Genomic DNA, 12,700 nt, shown 5'->3' with positions numbered 1-12,700 from the left:
GACTTTATAGACCAGCTGGAGTAAAACCAGTTTGCTATAACAAAACCTGTCCTTGGGAGATGGATTCTGCTTTCATAATGGTGCAAATGCCCAGTAACTAAAAGTGAAGTCTCTAGAATGACATCAGCATAAGCTAAACCAAAAGTAATTTTTTTTTGCCTTGTCTGCTTTACATCTGTGGCTTGCAATTTTTGAGGTAGCTGTCTTGAAAAGAAGAACTGCCTGGATTTATTGTAGCTGAGGGGCACTGCAATTTGCCATTACCAAAGATAATGTAGGAGCCAGGTGAGATGAGCAGTGTAGTTCTCACTGCTGCCTGTGTGAGTAACCAAGTGGTGAGGCACAGGGCTAATGAAAGGGGTCAGCATATGATTGTCTCTTATTTCTGTGCCTGTGGGATTTTCTCTGACATAACAAGTCAAAGATTACAGTGTGAAGTCTTTATGAGATGTAGGAGATGAAGGAAACAGTAAACAGATATCAATGTTCTTGTCTTTGCTGGAGAACTGGTTGATCATTATTTTAAGAAAATTCAAGCCTTTTGAATCTAAGCCCTTGCCCAAACTAGTCCCCAGTACAGCTTTTGCCATCTCTGATGGTCTGAGTACATTTTTGTGTTAAAAGTATTTGAATTGTAGCGGAGCTTGCGGAGTTGTTTCATTTTCTCACATACCTGCTGTAAGAGCTCACTCTGTGCTGTGTGCACATAACTCTTGGGTTGCTCACATGTATCAGTACTGCTGGAATTGGTGAAGCTGAAAAAGTGAACGTGCTTTATTTGCAAGTGCAGACAAGCTGCTCTGAGCAGTTACCTGTAGTTTGGAGGCCTCGGTGGGACCCAGTGGGTTAAACTGGTGTACCAAACAAGTCATCCAGTGAGTGTGTAAGCAGAGATGGAGACTTCTCCTATTTCCTGAGCTTCTGGGGGTTTCCCTGTTGCTCTGAGTGCAGACATGAGTGACTAATGTTCATCATCACCTCAGCAGCACCACTGGTTATTTTTTTGTTTTAGAATAACCATTCTACTGAGCACACCCTACCAAACTGCAGCATCAGCAGGCAAGGTTTAAAAATACACTTCCTCCCTGGAAATGAATTAGATCATTTACCTGAGGCTAGAGAAAGCCTTATAAAGTAAAATTTTAGAAGTCTTTTCCTGAGGATGAAATATTAAAGTGCTCATGGCAGTTTTCCATCTCTTACACTGCTGAGAATCAAGTCATATCTAGAGGGCTGAGATCTCCATGTGGCAGAGTTATTGGGCTCTACCACCACCTTTTGTGGCAAATCAGGCTCACAAGTGAGTGAGAGCTGGCTTAAAGCTCTCCCCTGGTTGCCATACAGTTAATGATCAATGTAATGTTTCAAGTCTGCTTGGTTGTTGTGAGATGGGGGATATGTCTATGGAATATTTATGCAAACCACATCACATGTCTAAGGACAGCTGCCTCAGAATTGTGAGGCTGGAAGTTCATCAAAATTTGTGAACAGGTATGAAACTGTCACTTCTTAATGTAAAGGTTGAGGCAAATTCTTAAAATTCAAAATATTTAAGATACTCAAAACCAATAGGAACTCAATAAATACTCTTTCTATCACCCCTTCTCCCAAAATACTCAGCTAAAGGGAAGACAGCATAGTTGTCTTCAGTGCCATTTCCTTTAGCAAGTAAAATGGGCAGGGAAGCTTCTTTGACTTCTGCCTTTTACTTGAGTGAAATACACTGTTTATGCTAGTAATGGCTTTTAAAAAAGAAATTTTTCAATGTTTATGACCTGTATTGCTTTTCAAAGCAATTTCAGTGCAAATTCAGTTAATATCCCTATCTGAAATAACTGTGTTTTAAGTCTCTTTCTCTACACAGAAGTGTGCAGAAAGTATACAGAAAGCTTTACTGATGAGTGTGTAATATTTTCTTACAACCTCTGTGGGTTCAAGTGACTACTGTTATATTTTTTCTGCTGTTGTGTTGTCTTCCTGTGGAAAGGCAGCTTAGCCCTTGTGACATTTGCAGTCATTGAGAAAGTTCCTGCTGACCTGAAGGGAAGCAGAATGTGCTGTCCTGATGGAGCTTTGGTGAAAGTGTGTGTAGCACATGGAGTCAGCTAATGATGTTATTTCATGTGGTGCTGAGGACACTGGAATTGCAGCTGCCTCACGAGTGTGTTTGACACTGTGTGGGACAGCCACCAGTCTCCCTCTCAACACATGAACACAACTGTATTTTGGGTGAAGAGCATTTGTCTTAACTGACCTGATGCTGAGTGAACCAAGCTAAGGAAAGCCACCTGCTTTAACTGATGGCAGGTTTTCCCTTCAGTAATCCAGGTAACTTCAAGTCTGTGTCCTGGCTGCAGTGACCTCCACCACACACATCAACAGACACTGAACAAGCTCTCTTTGGTGACAGCCATGCCATACCATATTATATGACACTCCTGAAATGAGAAATCTTGCAGTTCATTCACAGCTGAAAGAGTTATTCTGGTTTTGATGCTTTAAATTCAGTGCATTTTTTCCTTGAGTTAATTGCAAGCATTTCATGGGTAAGATATGCCAGAATAAGCAATTTCATCACTGTTAAATGCATGGTGGTAACTCAGCACATGGGTATGCACTGACAAGTTTTCTCTTGAAAGGCTCCTCAGGATTTAGATGAGCAGATAGGCCACTCTTAAATTTGACATGGTGTACATCCTGCCTGTTCTTGAGACTGTGAGACTGGGCATGGATAGTCTTGAAGCTGTTCACATTATGTCTGGATAGGAAGTCTTATGTGGGATTCATTTTTCTAGATCAACAGTGCACATATGGGTGTACACTACATGTGGGTGCAAAGATTAATCATGGATATCATCATCTCCTCCCTACAGTTTGCTCTGTTTGGTGACATGCTTCTTTTCCATCTCACTGAGGAATTCTGGGTCAGACTTTTTTTCCTTAAAGCAGGATTCTAACTATGTAAAATCAAGCCTAGAAGCTGTGAAACTCTCTGGCTTAACACTTCCTAGTCCTAAGGTTTTCTCCCAAATACCACTACAATGCAAGAGCTACTTCTGCTTTGCCTAACCAGTTAATGTGCCTAGCTGTTACTGCTGATTTTCAAAAGATCTGTTTAACAACACAACAGGAAAAACAAAGCAAAATCAAACAAACAAAGGGCAATAGAGCTGAGAAAGTACAATGAGAGCAGTGTAGAGGGATAGGGTATAAAAAAATACAGATAGTGTAGAAAGTAATCTTTCCCCTAAGGGGTTGCAGCTGGACCAGTTATCAAAGATTAGGAACAGGCCTGGCTTTAACAGGCCACAGCTGTAACCAGTGAGACAAAGATGCTATAAAAGAGTGGGTTTGGTTGGTTGAGGGGGGAACTGGAGTCACTTGGCTGCTTTGTGAGGAAGAGAGAGTCAGGGCTCTGAGAAGCTGCCCATAAGAAATACCAAGCAGGTATGAAACTTTTGTGATAAGGAGACAGCAGTATGGGATCCCTGCAGTAAGATGACAACAGAGGAGGATCTCTTCCCCAGAGAGAATGTTTGTGCCAGTATCTGTTACTGAAAGGTCTTGGTGTTTTACCTTCTCAAGGAGTTTCAGGTTCCATTTAGTACAAATAAATGGTGCTCCTTACCTGTATCCAACTTCTCAGATAAACATGGGTGCATCTTGCAGGCAAGAAGTACAAATACATCTCAAAAGCCAACACTGAGAGAGATGCTGCAAGCTTATGCTGGCAGGGTCCCTATATAACACTGGCAGGAGAACTGTAAATGAAGAAATTACCCTTTCTGCTTAGTGCTGCAGCCAGATCTCCATCAGCTCTGCCAGTTTCTTCATTGTAGGTTTTTCACAGTCAAACCTGTGGTCTGATTTTTGACACCAGATAGCCAACCTGAGGTACAGCGCTCTGAAGAGTCTACCTGGCAGTGGAGAGGCTGAAAGAACCTCAAGAAGCTAAATAATCAATAAGTTTTCCTTTTAATAAAAATTCTAGTCCACCAAAGATTGATTGCCATGCATGTTGCCAAGCCTCAGGAGCAGGCCAGAGAGGTGAAGTCATTCAGTGATGCACTTTTATAACTTGGGTGTGTTACCAGGAGGATGGGAGCAATACCAGGGAGGAAGAACAAAATTAAGAAGATGTGGCTCATGCATATTCCTTACAAAGAAGTATTTATTTCATTAAGTTAATCTATGTGTGAGAACCATCCCCACAGGTATGATGGAGAAATAGCAATTTACCATCCAGATGTGGAGGATCAAACCTCACACTCTGAGGTTACCATGACAAACTCTATTGCAGCTGTTAATTATTGCTGCATTTATTTTTAAATGGCAAAACCACATGGGCCAGTTTCATCTTTAGCTTAGGTGATTTCATGGGAATTGATGATTTTATATCAACAACTAATTTTGTTTAATTAATTTGTAAGAATTTTGTTCATCTGCATAATCTGGGCAGAAGAAAGATAGCAAAGTCAGGTAAGATCCAATGCTCAAGTGTTTTTTTTCTGGGAAGCAGCTGTGTAGGAGATGCAGCCTTCTTCAATGTTTTGGTCTGTTAAAGCCATTACTAGAATTAATGCAGCTGTACTCCAAGATTCCCTTTACAATTATGTCCCACAGCCATGTTCAAACTGGTGCTGTAGGTAATTAAAGTGTGAATTCATCAGCTTAGGTGGAGGAATCCCAAGGGGTGGTTACCAGATCAGGAAGGTTTTCATGAAATGATGGGTGTGTGTTCAGAGTATCTTTAGGATATATTCCACAAAGGAATGTTGAGTGTGTTTTTCCACTGATTTTACAAAATGGAGATCCTAAGTAAAGTTTTAAAAAAATTCATTGAAGGAACACTATTAGTGTATTCTTCTTAATTCTTTAAAATACTGTTTGCATTTGTCCCTGACCGTTCCTGAATACTTGACACAGACATATTCTATGAATATTGCACATTCACACAATGCATAACAAGCAGTTGTCTTGTGTTAGATCATACATTTGCTTATTACTAAGTTGTTTTTGTGTTGGGAACTATAGATTTCTAATTGTGCACTTGACTTCTATTGGTTCTAGATGCTGGTCTTTTTCTACTGCTTTGTTGCTCATTCATTGTGCAAACACTATGCATTAGTTTTAGGAAAAGCTGGAGGATTCTGCTGACACTGGAAATAGCTACAGTTAAGTAAACAGAACAGAAGTAGGAGCATGTAATTCTTACAGCCCCTTTAACACCAGCCCAGCCATGGTTCAGTGCCCTCCCACCTGTGAGCTAATTGCTCTTGACTCTGGCAGTTGCTTAGTCTCTGTTTCCATTCCATCTTATTCCCACTTGGTCTCTGTCTGCCTGAGTTTTCATTATAATATTTTATGCACATGTATTGGCTTGTTGATTTCTTTATGTTTTGCTTGATTGCATACACTTGGCATGTGTCAGCTGCCACAGATGCTGTTGTGCTGCTTTTGGGTACTCAGATGGAGGGGATTGAACCTCCTCATGGATGAGGATATGTGTGTGTGTGTCTCACTGTGCAGTAGGTATTGGGCATGGCTGTTCATTAGCAGATGAATTTGGTTCCAGACATTTTAGGAACACCAGTGTCCAATACACCCCGTTCATGCCTACCCTCTTAAGGAAATACCTTACAAGTATTAAACACTGTTAACAAGTTAAACACTGCCTGCTGGTCAGGTAGATATGGTTCACAACAGTTTGGCACTGCTTGTCCTTCATTAGCAAAATAGGGTAATTTTTACCTGCAGTTACAATTTTAGTCATTTGCAAAACTGCCAGATTTATCATCAAAACAGTAATTAACTGAAATGTCATGCAATTGAGCCAGACCAGCATGTGTTTGACAGCCTTGGGCAACACTAAAAATTAAGTCCCCAGCTCAGATCAGTACTTAAAATGTGTGTAGCTTTCATGGGTAGTCCCTGTGAAGGCTGGAGGTAGCTCCCAATGGTGGGAGGTCTGGGAAACAATGTCTGAGGAAAGCTGCAGGAACAGGAGAATCTTAGTTTGGTGTTGAAATCTCTCATGGCATATGTGACAACAGCATTCAAATACATAAAAGGTGACAGCAAGAAAGGAGATTAGTTACACTGAAAAGGGAAGAAAGGAAGTGATTGTTGGCTCAAGATACTTGTTTGGAACTTCAAGACATTTTCTGACAGCAAGTATGAGAGGTACAGAGCAGATCACATCAGGAGGCTCTGAAACCTCATGGAAAGTTTTAAAAGTGTTTTAAATAACAATTTGTGAGGAATAATTAACGTGGAGGTAGGCTTTGGACAGAGAGATGGACAAGAAACCTAATTGAAGGCCTTTTCATCCTTAACTTCCACTATTGTGTGATTTTATGCGCTTAAAATTTCACATGTATCCTCAAAGTAAATGTATAAGACTCTCAGAGCGTTCTTCTTTGTAGGCTTAGACAAATGCTGTTCTGACTGAAGTGGGAACAGTGGATCAGTGCTCTTATTTGGCCTCATCTTTCAAAATGAAATGGCTTCAGTGAAGTCAGTGTACTGAACTCCAAAAAATACAGCCACTTGTTAGTGAGGGTACTTCAGATCACCACCTATACTGTGTTTTATCCATTAGTTTTATATTGCTGTTGTGCCTAACAGAATGATTTCTTAATACTAATTTTAATATTTGGGGAGGAGGTGTAAATATTTTGTTCTGAACTCTTTAATTTATGCTGAAAACTAAAAACACCTTTAGGTGTTGTAGTTACAAAGCCTTCAGCTGACTACTTTAATCATGGATATTATTAAATTAGAATCCAAAAAGCACCTTTGCAGGCACTGGGTAAGGAAAGCAGCCACCATACCATGCATCTGGCAACCCTGTGATAACAATAAAAATACCCAAAAGGCTCCATGCCAGCAGGAATGTCTGAAATACACAACATATGGAGTGAGGATGAGCCCAGAATGCCTTGATTTTAATAAGAAAAAGCTGTGTGTTATCACAGGTCTCACAAGACAAATTTCTGATGGAAGCAAATTAATGAGAATCTGAATGGCTGTGAAATGAAAAGTTTGAGTAACAACTAAGTTTCCAGCCAGTCATCTTGCTGAGAAGAAGTGACAAACAACAGACCTGGCTTTTGGAAAAGGCAATACTTTAGTGCTTTGGATAAGAAACAGGATTTTTCAAGCAGAGACATGAAAATAGAGATGGGCACAGTCAAAAGGTTCAGAGCCAAGTCAGAAAACCTGCCAGAAACTGGAAGTGGAGGCAACTTAAATAGCTTGGATCCAAGTTTTGAGTGTTCACTTCCAAATGTTTTCTTCAGAACTATTTAGAAAAAATAATCTGCTAGTCTGAAGTCAGTGATCAAGTCCTGGAAAGGAAAGCTTCCGTTTTCACCAGGGTTCTGCCCTTCCAGCTGAGCAGCTGGAGCACAGTGTGTTTGCCATCATGCCATCTTTCATCCTTATACTTTTGATTTTAAATACCTTCTTGGTACTGGAGAAAAGCTGGTTTGTAAAATGAGATCCTCTTCCAGGTCAAGTTGTATGAAGGAGTGATTGAACCACTGCTGTCCCTGACTGGGGAGAGCAAGGAGTAAAAGTGTCACTTGCAGCTTGGGAACCAAATTATGTAGAGGCTTTCCCAGTAAAGCCACTTGCTGCTCATTGTGTTTTCTCTGAATATTCCTGGTTTATATATTTGTTGTTTTGCTCATTGCAACTGAAATTGTAATGCTAGTTTAGCAAAATGTATACTTGTTTAGCAAAAATAGTGAGCTATTCCAGGAAAACGCCCCTTGTGCAAGGCAGAGTGACCCTCAGCTTGCTTGGGATCATCAAGAGAAATGAGTGAAAGAATTCAGGAGGGAAAATGAACTAACTGCACAAAAATGAGTCTTGGTGAAAGGAAAAAAGAGCTCCATAGGCTCTGGCATATTGGAGAGCTGGTCCTACAGTTGTCATCTTAACATTGTTGTTTTAATCATGGCAAAGAGTGACTGCTCAATTAAATGAATTGTGATGGATGAGCAAGTTAAGATTGTCTGAGTTCCTACTACACGTGAGCTGACTGTAAGACTGCCATGCATGAAGGAGCTGTATGATTTCTAAAAAAATAATATTAGGTCTTATCATTATGTTATTATTACTACTACACCAGCAGACATGGGCAGATATTCCAGAGGCTCCATGCTCGAGAATATAAGGCTGTGAGGTGACTTAATGATGGCACTCCAGTACCCGAAGGGAGCCCATAAGGGAGCTGGAGAGGGACTTATGACAAGCATAGATAGTGACAGGACAGGGGCTGAATGGCTTCCAACTGAAAGAGGGCAGGCTTAGATCAGATGTTTGGAAGAAATTCTTTACTGTGAAGGTGTTGAAGCACTGGCACAGGTTGCCCAGAGAAGTTGTGGATGCCCCATCCCTGGAAGTGTTCAAGGCCAGGGTGGATGGGGTTCTGAGCAGCCTGGTCTAGTGGGAGGGGTCTCTGCCCATGGCAGGGGCTGGAACTAGATGGTCTTTGGGGTCTCTTCCAACCCAAACCGTTCTGTGATTCTAGAATTCTACCTCTGTTCTTACAAGGCAGAAGGAAATAATGTGAGAGGGCTCACACTCATCTGTTCCCTTTTTTTTGTTCTTGAACAGACATTTTTGGGTTGGAATTAGCATATCACTTGTGGTTTGTATGGCAAAGGTGTGTCTGGCTAGAGATTTGCTTGCAGAAGCATGATCTCTAATGAAAAGTGAGAAACTTGGAAAGTTTCCCATACTGAGAGAATGGGAGCATAAACAAAATAACCATGAATGGTGCTGAAAACTGCTTTAAACCCACATGAGAAGAAAGCTGCAATCTAAAAGATCATCCTAGATTAAAGAACAGTGAGAGATCATTAAAAAAAAATTGGAAAATACTTGTTAATGAGCTGTAAGGCATAACTTTTTGCTTCTGTAATATTGCTCAAATATTTATTCTTATTCTAACTATTGATAAATGGTGTGTCTCTAACTGCATTGTGACTCCAGCCACAGTTTCCCACTTTTACAATTGTCTGTTCTTAACTGACTCAGAGTCAAGGCAAAAAAGAAAGTGTGAAGTCTGGCTTATTTTAATCCTTGTATCTTTTTTTTTTTTCAAATGGTTTCTGAAGAGAAGTATTGAGTCTGTGTTGTGCCTGTTCTCTGGATCTGGTCTGTTCTTTTCTGTGGGGACATTTGTATGGTGCCAGGGTCTTGGATATAGATGAGAAACTTGAGATTGTTGAAGTGCTGTGTGTCAAAATAGAAGCAAGTCCACAAATGCTATAATTTTAACACAAGATATGGGTGAAAGACACTGTGAAAGAGATAAATAATTACTATTTATAAAAATCTGTATTTAACAGCAGAATTTGAGCAAGATAGACCTTGCACCTTTTGGCCAAGATCCTAAAAAATAATCCCAGTGTAGAGAAAAAAAGGATTCCAGTTTCAGTCTGTGCCAGCTTCCTCGTGAACAGAGCAAAGGTCTGTGTTATCTCCAGCATAACCATCAGGGAGCAGGCAGCACACTGCTGACATTTTACTCTCTCCAAACTTTTTCAATGACCAAGTGAAAAAAGAACACTGCTTTCTGCTAATATCATATAAAGGAGTCTCTTTGTAAACAGCCAATTGAGCCAACAAGTCAAGACAGAAGCACGTTCTAGTGAAGACACCTATAACTTCCCTGTGGAAATGCAGGCACAGTTGAAGTACTAAATATGAAAACCTCACACATCTCTGTTTCAATGTGAATTGAAATAACAGCTTTTCTCCTATGACCACAAAACCTAGGAATTAATAAATTCCCATAGCTACTTGCTAAAAAGAGAAGACGAGGAAAATCTGTGAAAGAAGTAGAAAGAAGATTGTTAATATCTGTCTTGAGGAGGATACTGAGAAATTCCTGAAGACTGGAAGAGGTAGAAAAGTGTTGGAAACAGAATTTCTACAATGTAGGAGAATGTTTCCACAGAAGAGACAACTGAAGTGAGAGCTACTGTCTCAATGAGATTGACTCATTCTTTACTTCAGTAATTTTTGCATTTTGAGAGAGGAGGGTCTCCAGCCTCAGTACTGACAACACATCTGAAGCTTCCAGCTGCCACGTGAGGTGTGCTCTGGAGAGTGATTTTACCCAGCCTCATGTCCCATCTTGTGCTTGCAGTCCTGCAGGAGATCAGCAGTCTTCTAGTCATGTGTATCGGATAATAATATTTTATGCCTCTGGAATGTATCCTCTAATAAAGGAGTGCCATTTAAATTGGGGCTTTGCAAGCCTGCACATGGCAGCTTGAGCCTGTGTGCCCCAGGAAAAGCAGGTGCAGCATGACAGCAGCCAAGAAGGATTCAAGTCTTTCTGAGGACCAGTTCAACTAATAAATAGCAGTAGAAACAGGAATAAAAGCAATTTCACACACTTTCTTGCCACAAGCAATTATAACAAGTGCTATGTCACCTTTGGAACCAAAATCAGATCCAGAATGCTCTTTTATTGTGTGTTATTAATCCAGATCTAAACAAATGCAACAGGAACAAGCCCAATCCAGCTTTATGCTAATGGAAACAAAGCTCTTGATTTAAAACTGTTTTGCAATATTCAGATAAGCATATGTTTGGAAATTGATTTATGGTTGTGAAGAACCCAGGAGAACAAAAAGCTGGTGTGAGCTGAAATGCCCATCCCTAATTATAACACCAGTCTGTACTGTGATAAATTCCAGTCCATGATGAATCCATAATGATCAGTGGCAATAAACAGGGCTTACAGCAGAGCATGTTCCCTTAGAGGGAACACTGTAGTAGCCCAGCAGGGACTTTTCATTCTGTTGTTTACCTTGGCAGTGAAAAGTGAGCACCACCCTGAAATGCTTGAGAGCCTAATCACAGGAAGTGCCTTCCTAGCAAAGAAGGAGGATGATGTTGTCGGAGCCCATCTCTGAACAGAAGTCTTGTGGAGCTCTGCAGCCTTCCATTCAAAGTCTGACCCAGGAAATTTGCTGAATGGCCTCAGTCTTTTTCATGGGGGATAGCCAAAACTTCTCAGGATATACAGAGAGCATATTCTCTAACATGTTTGTACAGCCCCCCTTTTTTTTCCTCCCTCAGAAACTTTGCACCTAAGCTTGACAATTTCCTCAAAAACCTCATTATTTTAAAGGAAGCATTTCATCAAAGCCCCTTCAGCTCAGGACAGACTGTCTTATCACAGAGTTGAAGAAAACAATGCAAAAATCACAGGTTTAAATCCCTGTACAGTACATGTTTGCATGTCCCAAGTGACTGTATTCATCGTTGGGATGACCTTCTCTCAGTTCTCCACAAAAAATCAAGAGTGTTTTGATTTCCATTTTGTCACAGATTTCAGACTAAGGTTGCAGTTCAGCTGTCCCTGCAGCAGGAGGCCTGGGGCTTTCTTCACTTATTCCCCAGCAGTGGTCCCAAGTGCTTGGCCAGGTTCCTTGCACTGGGTGTGAGCTGTGGGCTTTAAGCACAAGCTTGTGCTTCATTTCTTCTCAGTGCCCAGGTACTTCCAGGAGATTTTCTTGTTCTATGCACAAACTCACCTGAGTGTCACAGCATCATGGCACTTCCATTCTCAGATTCCTGGATTATGAAATAATCCTTGATCCCAAAATTACTGTTTGAAACTTAGTAGCGAAAAGGACTTGCAGGGCAGGAATGTATGGGACTGGAAAAGGGGAAAGCAAAAGAAAACTGCTCTCAGGGACCCTTCAGGCACTTTCCCCTGCATTTGCCTTCCTGCTAACGAGAATCTGTCTCTCTATATAGGAGGTGAGTTGCTACAAACCGTAGCTTAGCCTGCATGAAATTTTTCATCAGGATTTTTTTTGCCAATGTTTGCCTTGAATTTTCTGTTAAGATTGCAGACAGAAAACATGCTTATTTGCCAACACCCATAATTTTCTGAGGCAGATCTCCAAGATAAGCAGAGGTTTTGTCCAGCTTTTGTCTCCAGCTTTTGTCCTGTATGCAGTTTGCACTGAAATTCTCCCTGTGTTGCTTTTTGTAAGGGTGCTTAAACTTGAAGGCTTTGGACTGGTACAGGTAGAACTGGTAGAATTATTTGCTTGAAATACTAATTGCTTGAAATTTCAATCATGGGTGAGCTGGTGAACTGTTCACAAACCATACCTTATTTTCTTTGGAGCTGCCAGAGAGATTTTTAAAAAATATTTTGTTTGGGTTTTGTTTTGGTTTGGTTTTTTTTGTTTGGTTGTTTTTTTTTTTCCCCATGGTGACAGCTTTTTGTAAACTGCTTGCTTTGACTTTTCTCCACTGTGTGTGTTGGCAGCACCACAGCCAGGTCTTGGCAGCACCACAGCCAGGTCATCTGGCACTGGTTGTGTCCCTTTGCTGTCTGCCTGAAATGTTTGATAATCAGATATTCAGTGATTCAAATGTGCTGTGTCACAGCCCTGAAATGTGTGAGGTTAGCGCACATTGATTTTGTCGGTGCTAAAACTGTTTTAAGGGTTCACAGGTGGACTTTCAAACAGACAGGAGTTCTCTAAAAGCCAGAGGACAGGAAATTATTTGATTCTCTGAGTGCAACTTGCACAGTATGGTAAGCAAAATAGTCAAGGACTGGTTCCTTTTGACCCAGCAGATTGGGCAGTGGGCTCATTGGAATAACTGCCAGCATCAAACGAGAGCCTCAGCCAGCTCCTGGCTGTGCTGC

This window comes from Zonotrichia albicollis, chromosome 7 (genome assembly GCF_047830755.1).
Source record: "Zonotrichia albicollis isolate bZonAlb1 chromosome 7, bZonAlb1.hap1, whole genome shotgun sequence".
In the NCBI taxonomy this organism is placed as follows: domain Eukaryota; kingdom Metazoa; phylum Chordata; class Aves; order Passeriformes; family Passerellidae; genus Zonotrichia; species Zonotrichia albicollis.
This window is presented reverse-complemented; position numbering follows the sequence as displayed.